Source organism: Alligator mississippiensis, chromosome 1 (genome assembly GCF_030867095.1).
Source record: "Alligator mississippiensis isolate rAllMis1 chromosome 1, rAllMis1, whole genome shotgun sequence".
In the NCBI taxonomy this organism is placed as follows: Eukaryota; Metazoa; Chordata; order Crocodylia; family Alligatoridae; genus Alligator; species Alligator mississippiensis.
In genome coordinates, this window is record NC_081824.1 from 347,837,262 (window position 1) to 347,849,549 (window position 12,288).

Sequence of the window (12,288 nt, forward strand, 5' to 3'; positions counted from 1 at the left end):
ATAGTTACTATATATATATATATATATATATTTGGGTTACTATATATATAGTGATGTTTCATTTTAATCACAGAAAAATGTGGATTTGGGTTACTTTTTTTACTGCCAAAATTGGGGATTTCTTTTTAAATCAGAGAAAACCAGTCACCCCGCCCTCACCACACTCTCGCCCTCCCAGCCTATCCCGCCCGCTGAGGCGAGCACCGACAGAGCCCAGCTCGCCCCGCCCCACGGGACAGCCCCGCCCCCTCGCAGCCGGCTTTCCCCCTTAGGTCCCGGGCCGCCTTGAGGGGGTGGGGCTCCCGCGGCTGACGTCACGGGGAAGGCCTAATGGGGCAGCGCCGGGCATGTCTGGGTTGGGGAGGGAGCCCTCAGAACGGGCGTCCCTCCCTACCATGCCCCTTGCGTCTTTCTAAAGGCGGGGCTCCCGGGATGACGTCACACAGGAAGCGCCAATGGGTGGGTCTGGAGGGGGCGGTAATCTTTGGGCTATTTATAGCTCGGGCTGCAGTTGAATCGGACAAACGGTCTCGGCCCGTGTGTGAGAAACGCCGATTCAGGGGCTTTGTGCAGCCCTGTGTTGCTTCCCCCCCCCCCCCCGTAAAGGGGCGGGGCTTTACCCCCGAGCGCCCGGTTGTGGGGGGCGGGGCGTGTGCAAGGCCTAGGAGGGACTGGGCGTCTCCATGGCGGGGGCGGGGCGGGAGCCCGGGCGAGGGAGGGCGGGCTCAGAGGCCGCCCCCTTCCCCCGCCCCACGGATCCCGGCAGCGGCCGCGGCAGGAAGGGAAGAGGCAAGCACGGAGGAGGGGCCGATGCCGCCGCCGCGGGGCTGAGCGAGGCAGCAGCCGGGGCCTGGGGCAGCGCGTCCGTCCGGGAGGGGCGGGTGGGGGGCGGCCCCGCGGGAAGAAGGAGGCGGCCGCTGCTGCTGCATCCGCCGCCGACGGGAGGGGGAGCGGGACCCGCCGAGACAAAGAGCGGAGCCCGCCGGGGAGACGCCGCCGCCGCTGCCCCCAGGTAGGCGCGGCCTCGGCCCTTGCCCGCTGCCGGGACGGGAAGGGAAGGGAGGGGAGGGGAAAGGAGGCCCCGGCCGGGCTCACCTGCGGGTGTGGGGGGCGCTGCTCCCGCCACGTCCCGCCCGCGGCGGCCTGGGTCGGGGGTCACGGGCCGGGGCGGGGCGGAGCCGGGGCCTGGGAAACTTGGCGAGGGGAGGGGCCGCGGGGCGCAGGTGTGCGGGAGCGGAGCCCCCTCCTCCGCCTCTCGCGAGGGGTCTGCCCGCGTCCCTCGGGCCTCATCCGACTGGGACCGAGACGGGGGCTCCGTTGCTTTCCGCTCTGCCACCTCCTACCCTTCGGCTGCAGCCGTGTCCCGTTTCGGCCCCTGCTCCCTTCCTCGGGCCCGATCCCTGTGGCCTCTGCTCGCTTCAGCCTTAAGGACACGGGTGTCCCTTCAAGAGACCCGCGCTTTGGGCGGGACTCAGCTTCTTGTGCCCTCAGTGAAGCAGCTTTATAGGGTTTAACGTGTTCAGCATCTGCGGGCTTGTCACCTCCCCCGCTCCCCCCCCCCCTTTTTTTTTTTTAAGCTCTGTGCCATTGTCTTTGAGCAGTGGTGTGACCCCCGTACTTGTCACCGCTGTTCTTCAGCAGCCGTTCAGGAACAAACGCAGCTGTGTAGGCTCAGGTTTGGGTTAAAGACAGCTCAGGGTGCTTTTAACTTGGCAACAAAGGCAATTGGTCTTGAAGTGACTCAATTGTTTCGGAAAGGTAGCATCACGGCGGTCGAAACTAAAATGCTTGGGGTCGCCCCGAGCGGTGGTATCGGCAACAAGGGGGCTGGCACGTCAGCCTTTGTAGTTATTCCTCGCTGAACTTGAGCCAGGATGGCAGCTGCCGACAGCTCTGGGCAGGGATGGAGGGAGGTCCTGCTCTTATAAAGATTGGGATGGCGATTGGTAGTGTGTGTCTCGTGCAATACATAACAGTCGTGAGGGGTTTTGTTTGTTGTGGTTGCTGTTAACTGCATCTGAATCAGCTGCCTAGAAGTGACACACGTGTGCTCAATTTTTTAAGTGATCTCCAAGATTTCCCCTGCAAAAGAAATGCAAAGATTATGTAGTCATTTGTCTTCTGCCTGGTTTCCCTACCTTGGCCTCTGCCTAATAAGTGTCTGAAAAACTGAAATTCCAGCTCCCTCTTAGCTTTCTTTCTCTCTCTTTTGCAGGGGCTAGCTGTCTCTTCTGTTCCTCCCCTTCATTTCCTTTTAAAGTTTCCTGGCTGGTTGCATGGGAGGGGGAGGGGATCGCCTTTACCAGTTTATTCCTTTTATCATCTCTTGGCTTTTGCAGGGGAAGGATAAGGAACACTCTTATTTCTGCTTCTTCCCTCATTGGACACAGTGCTCCACCAGCAAAACAGCTTCTGTCCTAAAGAGACAGGCCCTGCAAAAGAGCTGGGTTGTTCTGTGGAAAGCTGCTTTTTGACTGCTATTAAACTTAAATTGAAGCTAAAGGCAATGCCCTTTTTTACCATGTTTTCAATGTGCAGAAATGATAGAGTCTGCAGCTTGTAGAATGAAATCTCTTCAAACCTCAAAAGTTAAGTAGGGTAGGCTTTGGTCACTTTTCATATGGAAGACCTCCAAAGAAATCTTGAGTTCATATGGGTAATTTAATAAGAGCCCCTGTTTGTTCTTTTAAATCAGTCAAAATGAAGTGTATGGTGATGTTATTGGGCACTGTGTTGTTTCTTCATGCAGCTGAAAACTTGATGACTTGGGTCTGTTTAAGAATCTGTAGTACTTGTATGTGTGGGTATTGATTGAGGTTTCCCAAGACAGACACCATTTTTGATCCTTGCACATTTATTTGGGGAACTCCTTCTTCCCATCTTCCTTTGTTTTGATTAGCTACATTAGTTGTCTTGTAAGAAATTAGACTGATTACATTTTAGTGGTGGGTGAAATAACAAATCCCTAATCAGCTCTAAATAATTATTATAAAAAAACCCTTGCTACATAAATGTAAGATTTAATTTTTAGTCCATAAATAATAGTACAAAGAATACATTTTAACATTTGAAAGCATGAAATAGAAAAGAAAACTTACTTTTTAGAAGAGATCAGTAAATTGTGTTCTACAAAAGAAATGAACATGCTTTCATTGTTAATAAAGCAGAGGTTGCTAAATGTTAAACCTAAGATTAAAGTACTTTTTGTGTAGTTGCCTGGTTCAGCAGGATGCAAAATTTTAAGATAGAGTAGTCTGTTACAAGTTCATACATTCAAGTGAGGAAGAAGACATCTTGTCTAGAGAGAATACCAAACCTGTTAATTAAAAACCATTCCAGGAGCAGTAACGTAGGGTGATCCAATTGCTTGTAGTAACATTTCAGAAATATTTATTTCGTATCATGAAAACTTCTGTTTAATTGGAGCTCGGAATTGTGACATTTGCCAGAATGTGTATACCCCCCCCAGTGACAGAAAAACTTCTGAGATTTCCTTTCTTTCTTTCCTTTTTTTTTTCAGTGGGTGGAAGTCAGTGTAAAAATAATAGAGTAGGTAAAATTCGAGAGGGCCACGTGTAAGAGAAAACATTGTAGGTTCTCCAAAGAATGCTGCTATATGCAGTAAATGTAAGGTTTCATTTGTTTTGTATTAATTTAATGTCTGGGTTGAAAAAACTTAAATGCACTTAAAATGGGGGGTGGGTGTTATAAGGTATTAATGGTTAGTACTATGTTCTAGCAAACAGCCAGGATATCTTGGTTGGCCAACATTTTAGTAGAAGGGGATGGTGATAACCCTCATCAGAAAAAAAAATAGTTTGATATTTAATGTTTTGGGGATGCAGATAATCTGCTGTATTTTTTTTTTTTTTTAGTGGTGAAAGGACTACATATTTTGGAATATTTGTGAATGGATGAAACTGAGGGCTGGGTTCAGTATAGCAGATGAACGAAATCCTGTCCTCTTTTGTAGCGTATGGGGAGGTACTTTCCATTTTCTCAGCTGATAGCAGCTTCTCCCACAGGATGGAGTTAGCTACTTTCCTAAGCAAAAGCATCAGTCTCTTTTACAGGTGGCTTTTTGTCAGTCTGACACATGCATGGGTAGTCATTCCAAGTTAGATACGTCGAAGGAAAGATGAAGGGAGCTAGTGAGATGTTTCTTGCTGCTTATATTGTAGTAAGAAACTGATGTCTGTTAGCATTTTACTGCTGAAAGGTACCAACTATGACAGTCCTTAAAAAAAGTCAAATAACCCACAAAAACTGAATTTTCAGCTTGTACCATCTTTGAATGATTCCTAAAAGTGGCCGTTAATGGGAGATAAGCAACCTTCCTAATCAGGAAAGGAGGAAGATTTTTAAAATCAGGCATAATCTTTTATATAGAACTGAAAAATCATGACTTTATAGGAATATATTCATTTTATATATATTATTAAAGTAGGGGATTTCTTGGCTGTTATTTTTTAGAGGCCTTCATTCTGTGTGGTTCCAAAGCACTTAAAAAATTATGTAAAGCATGACTTCATGATTCCCTAAAGCTTTGTTCACTGATAAAATACAGCAATTGTTTTGATATTGCACTACTATTGTACAAGTAGAGCAGCTCAGGACAGGAAGCTAACATTATATCCAATAAAAAATGCTGGAGTAAATTAGGCATATATTAATTTTCCATATCTCTAATAATTTATTTTGAAATTCCATAGTACCTTTTGCTGGGGATTATCTAAGCATTTCAAGAGTCACCAATGAAGTGAGTTGTTGAATTAATGAGGCTACTTTCTGGGGGAAAATGCACATGCTGAGTAAGCACTGGTCACCTTTCATTTTGCTGAGATGATGTCTCCTTTTCCTATTCTTCTGAGAGTGGTGTGTTCTGCTGAGAAGTTTTCTGTTTCACCTTCTGTATATGTCTTGTTAGTATCCAGTGCCAGTGTAAGTTAATGCTGTTCTAAAGAAATTCAGTGCTTAGGCGAAGTGCTGATGCTGTTTTGTATGGCGATGAGTGAAGAATCTTTCAGCCTTTCAGTGGAAAAGGCAGGACACGTGGCTGTACACTACATTCTGGAACTGCACTTTGTTAACCTGTCATGATGACAAACCACATGTTCATTTTCCTGGATGTATGCTGTACCTCCAAACATACTATAAGGGTTATTAAATTTCACAACTACTGAATGATGATGTGCCAAGCATTCTGGAATCTCTGGAGTGGAAGCACAGACACCTACAAGTTACCATTGCCATGCAATTTGGTAAAATTTACTGTAGAATTCGTTGGCTCAAAGATGGGAAAAGAAGACCTCTCATAAAAATTAATTCAGCATTTTTTCCAAAATTAATTTGTAAAATTAATTTGAAAAAATGCTGAGTACAGTAGAGCGAAGATTTTGGAGGAAGATTTGTGGTTTCAAGGTATTTACCTTTTACTTTTAAGACTTTTTTTTTTTTTTATTTCCAAGTAGTGCATAGATTCATATAGTATTGCAAATGTATTTAGTACCTCTAAATCTGTCTCCTAACAAAACCATATGAAGAAGCAAATGTTTTAACATTTAATGTTTGATGTGACCGTTTCCTTACTACTATTTTTTTTTATGTTTGTACATCAGGACTAGTGCAATTGAGAAGAAAAAGTAAGAAGCTAGACTCAGATGAAAAAAACCACCAGTGATTTGTGTGCGCGCGCACACGCGCACATTTATCAGTGAGTTTGGAAGGTAGGCAGTGTTTTGGTTTATCCCAAGCTACTACGTTTTATAAACTTGTGTAAACATCTGTATGTGCTGACTTTAGAAAATGTACATAGTACAGATGCGTAACTTTGGGTTGTAGTACTTCACAACATAGTATTGTATGGTAGTTCACTGCCTTACAGTAGTAATTACATTTTATTGTAGAGTTTCACATTCTTTATTAGTTAAGTGTTGTCTTCCTATGCTGTCTAATTTAGAGCTACAGATTGTTGGATGCTAGTTGCAGTTTTCCTTTTTTAATTTGTTTTATAGTTTGAAGTTTTAGGCTGCCTTTAGTCAGTCTGCTTTGCACAGATTCCCTCAAATCGTGGTAACTTTGTTAGACGTTTCTTTAAGATATGGTTTCTCCATAAATATTGCCAAGGGTATGTGCAGTTGCATGGCATTTTTATACAGGTTGATGGTATAAATGTTTTTTGTCTCAAATAGTGGAGAAATGAGAGAATTAACGGCTGTTAATGGAAAATAGTGAGATTTTTAAGCATCAGTGTTGAATACCAAAGTATCTACATTGTGTTTTTAGATGTAACAGTTTATTGTGAGATCTTTGTACTGAAAGGGATGTACACTAAAAGTGCAAACTTACTGAATGCTGCCTGTTTATTGTGCTCAGTGTTTATGCTGTCAGGTTTTGTAGACACTCTGAATTTGTGAACACTGATGAACATAGAAATATTTGTATTGAGGATGTTTCATGTTACATTTTGAATTTCACTTAATGTCAGTACAGAAGGAAACTAACATCAATATACCTAATAATTAATGTTATAATAAAGGATCTGTCCTCCATTTGACACTGAATGACTTGCTGCATTACATTAAAAGGCTTAAATTTCCAGTATTGAGGGCTCTGAGTGACCTAATTTAAGAATGATGTAATGAGATGTCTGTAGAAGGGCTGCGAGTTGTATTTTTTAAAAGTGAGCTGTAGTAAAGCTTGTGTTTAGCACAAGCATCAGAAGATGACCAATCTTTATCTCTCTCAGGCTCTACAGGAATTCATATGGAATCATAATGATAAAGTGTATAATCATACTCTAAAGGAACACTTTTGTCTATTGGGGCATGTTTAAGCTTTTTTTTTTTTTTTTTTTTAACAAGTCTGTGGACTTTTTACTTTTACTACTGTATTTATCCAAATCCAAGATGACTGAATGTAAGGCAACCTCGCAGTAGTTAGACTTTATACATGCAAAATTATACATTTGTTATAAATTTTAAATTTTTCCATGTTCATAGTATGGAGGGTTTTCTTAATTCATTGCCTGTCCCCCAGCCGCTTCCCTTCCCCCTGTTGTTTGCCTCCCTCAGTGCCTGTCCCTCCTTCATTCCACCCCCCTAGCTTTCCTTGTCCTGATACCACATATCCTATGTGGTGGCTCTGGTGCTACCCCCCTCGCACTGTGCAGTCTCTCCTATAGTTCCCCAGCTGCCACACTAGCCATCCTGGCACAGGCAGCAGTGGTGGCAACAGCCCTGGCCTCGGGCAGGCTCCGAATCACAGCTGCCACCTGCCCTGGGCTGGTGCTTAAATCTAAGATGAGGATCTCTTTCCCCCCCCCACCCCCAATGTAGAATGGTGGAAAAGCTTGGTCTTGGATTCAAATAAATATGGTGCTGTCCTATTTCTCTTGTTCTTATCTTTTTTTTTGATCTTTCATATTTCTTTTCTGAAAGCTTGGATATTTATTTTCTCCAAATTTTCCTGTTTTCTTCTTCCCTTAAGGTTTAGGAAGCTGGATGATTGTTACCATGGTTGAATTTATTTTATCAAGGACATTGTTCTTTTTTTTTTCTTTATTGTTTCTATTCTAATGAGAAAGCAACACACTTGTTCCTGCAAAGGCTTAAGCTTATGTTTAACTTTATGTCCTGTAATAGTGAATTGTTTTTTTTACAAAATGTAAAAATAAGTGCATGTACATTTTTGCAGGATTAAAGACTAAACCTTCTAGGTTGTATTTTTTTTTTTTAAGTTAATACATTTTTAACTTGTAAAGTCATGTATGTTAAATTGTATGTTAACCTATTTCTACCTGAAGTTCAAGTAGCTAACTTGTATTCAGCTAGGTTCTGTATCATTTGTAAATTATGCCATTCTAGAGCTGTTCCATTAAATCGGTGAGACCGCTTACAGAGTTGGATACTTAATGAGTATGCTCACATGGTAATTAAAAAACAAAACAAAACAACTAGTTGTTGTTCATACAGGGTCTAATAAAAATATCTGAATTTTTTTTTTTCAGAACTGCATTCAGCCATTGTTCATGACCATAAAAACAGCTCAGGTTTCAGTAGGTTGTACTATTATTGCAAGATAAGAATGAGGTTACATAGTTTTGGTAAAGTTCAGCCACTCCAGAGTCTCAGGTTGGTGTAATTCTAATGTAAGTAACTTGGTAGAAATACCTAGGTATGGACTGGGCTCTGTTTTCTTTCTTTTTCTTTTTTCTTGCCCTGCAAAATCACTCTTAAACTTGGGGCTTCTATACACGCTACTGTTGCATGTTTGATCTGGATGAGAGAGGAGTATTGTTTGAGCCAGTTTCCATTTTTCAGTTACTATACAACCCAGGTTGGTTCATCAGTCTCAGATAATGGTTTTAAATGTAAAGAGTTTGTATTTGTCATAGTTGTTTGAACTGTATTCTAAGCAGGATCTCATAAATGCTGATGGCTGATGTTAAGCTAATGTCCTAAACTCTGCTTTAATTGTTAAATTTGGTAAACTATGGTTCTCAGCCAGAGGGTTATAAAGAACCCAAGGAGATTGTGATCATCTTCCTCTTCACTATAGCTAGATGGGAAAGCCTTCCTGAAGCTTCCCCATTTCTAAAATGAGGTCTAAAGAAACATATATGATGTTCTTTTTTCCCTCGGGACTGTTTCTTATTTACTTTCGAATATTCAACCTTTTTCCTAATATGAATTGAAACTGACAGATAACTGAATGTGTGTTCATTTCTGCCGGTGAATTAAGGGGATGCTGCCAATTACCATTCTTTTTTCAGCTAGGCTAATTTCCAAAAGTATTTATCTCATTATCCTAAAGTAAGTTCTTCAGATATTTTAAAAAATAAAATTTTTCTGTAAGCACCCACACACTTTCTGATTTTTTTTACTTTTATTATTGCACTGTTGTTGATGCCCTACATCTTGAAGGGTTTTTTGGGGGAAAAGAGGGGAACTTTCCTCTGTGGATCTTTAGAAGCAATACATGAGTGGTGGTAGTGTTTAAATGCAGGTATCATGTACTAGATATAGCTGCCCATCAACACCTGGGAAACCTGACTTCATAAAGTATTAACAAATACCAAAATAAACAAATTGGGGGGAAAAAAAGAGAACTTTACCCCATTTAATCTCATTCACTTTCAGCTATGTTAAGTGGGGACTTTTTATCTACTACAGTTGAGAACTTTTCAGGTGGCAGTCTTAATTTCCAACTTGCCAGGGTCTCTTTCACATGTAACGGGTATGCCTTGCAAATTGTGGGCATATCTACATGAGATTTTTACTACGCAGTAGCTGAATAATACTGTGCAGTGGTACATCACAGCACAGACCATGTTAATAGCCTGTTGTGCAGTGTTGTTAGGCTACCGCGCAGTAGCATCACTTGAGACATTTGCCGGTGCTGAGCAGTAACTGGTTACTGTGCATTTATTTAGTACTTGCTTATACAAGTATTAAATAAATGCATAGTAATCATTATGCAGTAGTGTCTTACGTAGATGTGCCCTAAACTTACCTGAGGGTGGATGTTGGAGTTCTTAATATATTGTCACATGAGATGTATAATATGTACTAGGATAAGACCTAATGGAACAAAGAAGAAATTGTGTAGGAATCAAAATACCAGTTTAGGTACCAATTTTCAAGCATTGCTGTATTTTGGGAGGCCACTCATTGCAAAATTACAAGGCTTCAGTTATTTTGGTACACTGAATGCCGCTTATGCTGTGAAGGAGGGGAAAAAAAGTGAGCCATGTGATAATCTACTAAATAGAATACTAGCTATGAGTTTTTTTGTGTTAGCACAGAACTGAGATTCAGCAATTTTGCAATACTGGTTCAACTTTATGTAGTGAAAATGAATTTGATATCTTATTGTAGATGAAAATGTTATGAGTTGTCCTTCAAGATGCCCACACTAGGTGTGGGGTAACTTTTATATGTATATTAACCATTATATACTTTGTTTAGTACAAAAAATGTAAAAGGAAAAAAAAAAGGGGGGCATACAAGAATTTTTATTCAAAGGCTAATGGAGTTGTCAAGAGGCTGATTCTTCAATTATGAAAATTAGTGAAAAAGTTTGATGTTGGGTAGTGGTAGGTAGGGAGACTAAGGGAAAAACTGCACCTAAAACAAAGTGATTGTTTTAATGCTTTAGTTATGGCATCTATTGATATGTTAGCAGGGATCCATATTTAAATTAAGGAAGAAATCTCATGTGGTTTTAGTGTGCTGTAGTTAATGTTTCAGTTGCATTTCATCTAGCCCTTTAATAGATGTATATACATTGATAACGTACTTTAACATTTTAAAATTAAGAGCAATTGCTTAGTACTGTACACTATGTATTGCCGAATGTATTTAATGATATTTCTTTATTTGCTAAAATTTTGGAAAAATAATTGAGTTGCATATGTTAAGAATATTCATAATATTTCTATAATTTTCAATAATATGTTGTTTTAAAACATTGTTTAATGTAAATCATTAAGCATTCAACTGTGTCAGACTTCTACAAATTGATCATCAGAATCATTTTTAGATGTTCTTCAGCTAAAGTGAGGTTATAATCATAAATCTATATAAAATATTGTCACCTTACTTGACATAGTTCCTAGATCTCTGAATGATGTGCTTAGTATAAAGTTGGGACTGGTTTTGCAGCCAAAAGTCAGTCTTTCTGGACAAATTAACAACACGCCATGTTTTTTCTCTCACAACATGCCTCCAAATAAGATGCACACCTTGTTTTGGGGCGGCAGAGCAAAAAGAAAAATATATTTTCCATAGTTCTGGTTGAATTCTGGCTGCATTGAGCATGGACAGAGACTGCTCACCAGTATATCTTACCCTCCGTTTCCTGCCTAGCCAAAAACTGGAGGTGTAGCTCAACTGGCTGCTGCTGAATTGGCAGGAGTCTTTAGCTGTTCAGCTAAAAGCTGCTGCATTTTGTTAGCCGCTGAGACGGGGTTAAATTTCTAGCATTTGGCTGAGCAGCAGATGCCTCTCCTCCATGAAGGTGGGGTGGGGTGGGGGGAAGCCAGCCCCCGGCAATGTCCCCATGTATCCACTCCAGTGTGGAAATCAGCCTCCTTGCTTGAAACACGTACCTGAATTTTGGCTGGCTAATTTTTTGGGGGAAAAGATGCATATGGGCATGTCTACACACTGCTGTATGATGACATTGCTACGGCGCCATGCTTTAGTATTTTCTTTTGTACAAGCGGTTACTGCACCGTGCATAAGGTACATGGTTAAATTTCACTGTTACGGTGACAGCTGGCAATCATGTGTAGACACATGATTGTAGATGCATGTAATCGCTATTTCACCATGGCACGCCATATAGTGAAGTAGCACATTGCTATGTCGCTGTAGGGTGACACACAGACATGCCGTTATTTTGTGTCAGTAAATATGGTAGCTTACCCAACTTTTAGTTGGTAAATCATTCTTGCTTTTAATTATGATGTCCAGATAACACAGCTTGATATTCAGGTGAGTTTATAGTAGTGGCACCTACATACAATCTTTATTATCATGTAAAAACTGAGTTTAATAGAGGTGTTTGGAGGAATCAATTTAGAATCTCACAGCGCTGCTTCTAGATCTTGTGTGTCCTAAAGATAGCAAGTAGGCGTCTGTGACAGTTTCAGGCATCTGTTCCAGTGAGGCTTTTAATTTGCTGGCATGGATTGTATCAATACAAAATGTTGTTCAAGTCAGCATACTATTGAAGGTGCTTTGGCAAACTAAATTTAATTTTCAGAACTCTGTAATGTAATGGACCATACCAGCTACAGCCATTGCAAAGCTAGATGATTAAGTGAGTGACTCTCTTTCTTCTTTGTGATTTCCCCCTCCCCATATCCTGTCTGTCTAAAACATTAATTAAATATTGGTTTGGGCTGTGAGAGGTAATCTTAAGGGTTTTTGGGTTTTTTTTGTCCTTTTACTCTTCACATGGTTTAAAATTATGTTCTTGTTCAATGATTCTCTCTAGCATATACCTATTGAGTCTTTATGCCTGGGCCCTCCATATTTAATTACAAGGTATTGCAACTTTTGCTGAAAAGTGGTATAAGGGAACTTGTCCTTGAAAAAGGGTACACTTGTCTGTCTTGAGGCAGAGAAAATGTGGGTTGTTGATTTGGGGGGGGGGAAGGGAAGAGGAGTGGAGTGTGTGGCCCCAGATCTGTGTGGGGTAGGGTGTGGTGTGGTGGGGTGGGGCAGGCTGCAGCTGTGGGCTGGAGCCGGGGCTGTGCTGTACTCTTCTTACTGGGGGCTG

General features: G+C 41.4%; 1 protein-coding gene across 4 annotated transcripts in view; it reads left to right on the forward strand.

Annotated features, from left to right (window-relative positions):
• The first annotated feature begins 731 nt into the window (after nt 1–731).
• Nucleotides 732–12,288, forward strand: part of NCK2 (NCK adaptor protein 2) — a 125,371-nt gene continuing 113,814 nt past the window's right edge. For 2 of the 4 annotated variants that reach the window (XM_014600474.3, XM_019485016.2), the window contains exons 1-2: nt 732–1,012; nt 5,619–5,726. The gene's annotated coding sequence lies outside the window, so the exon portion shown is untranslated. The remainder of the gene's footprint in view (nt 1,013–5,618; nt 5,727–12,288) is intronic. The other 2 variants (XM_014600473.3, XM_059721029.1) reach the window with 1 other exon arrangement.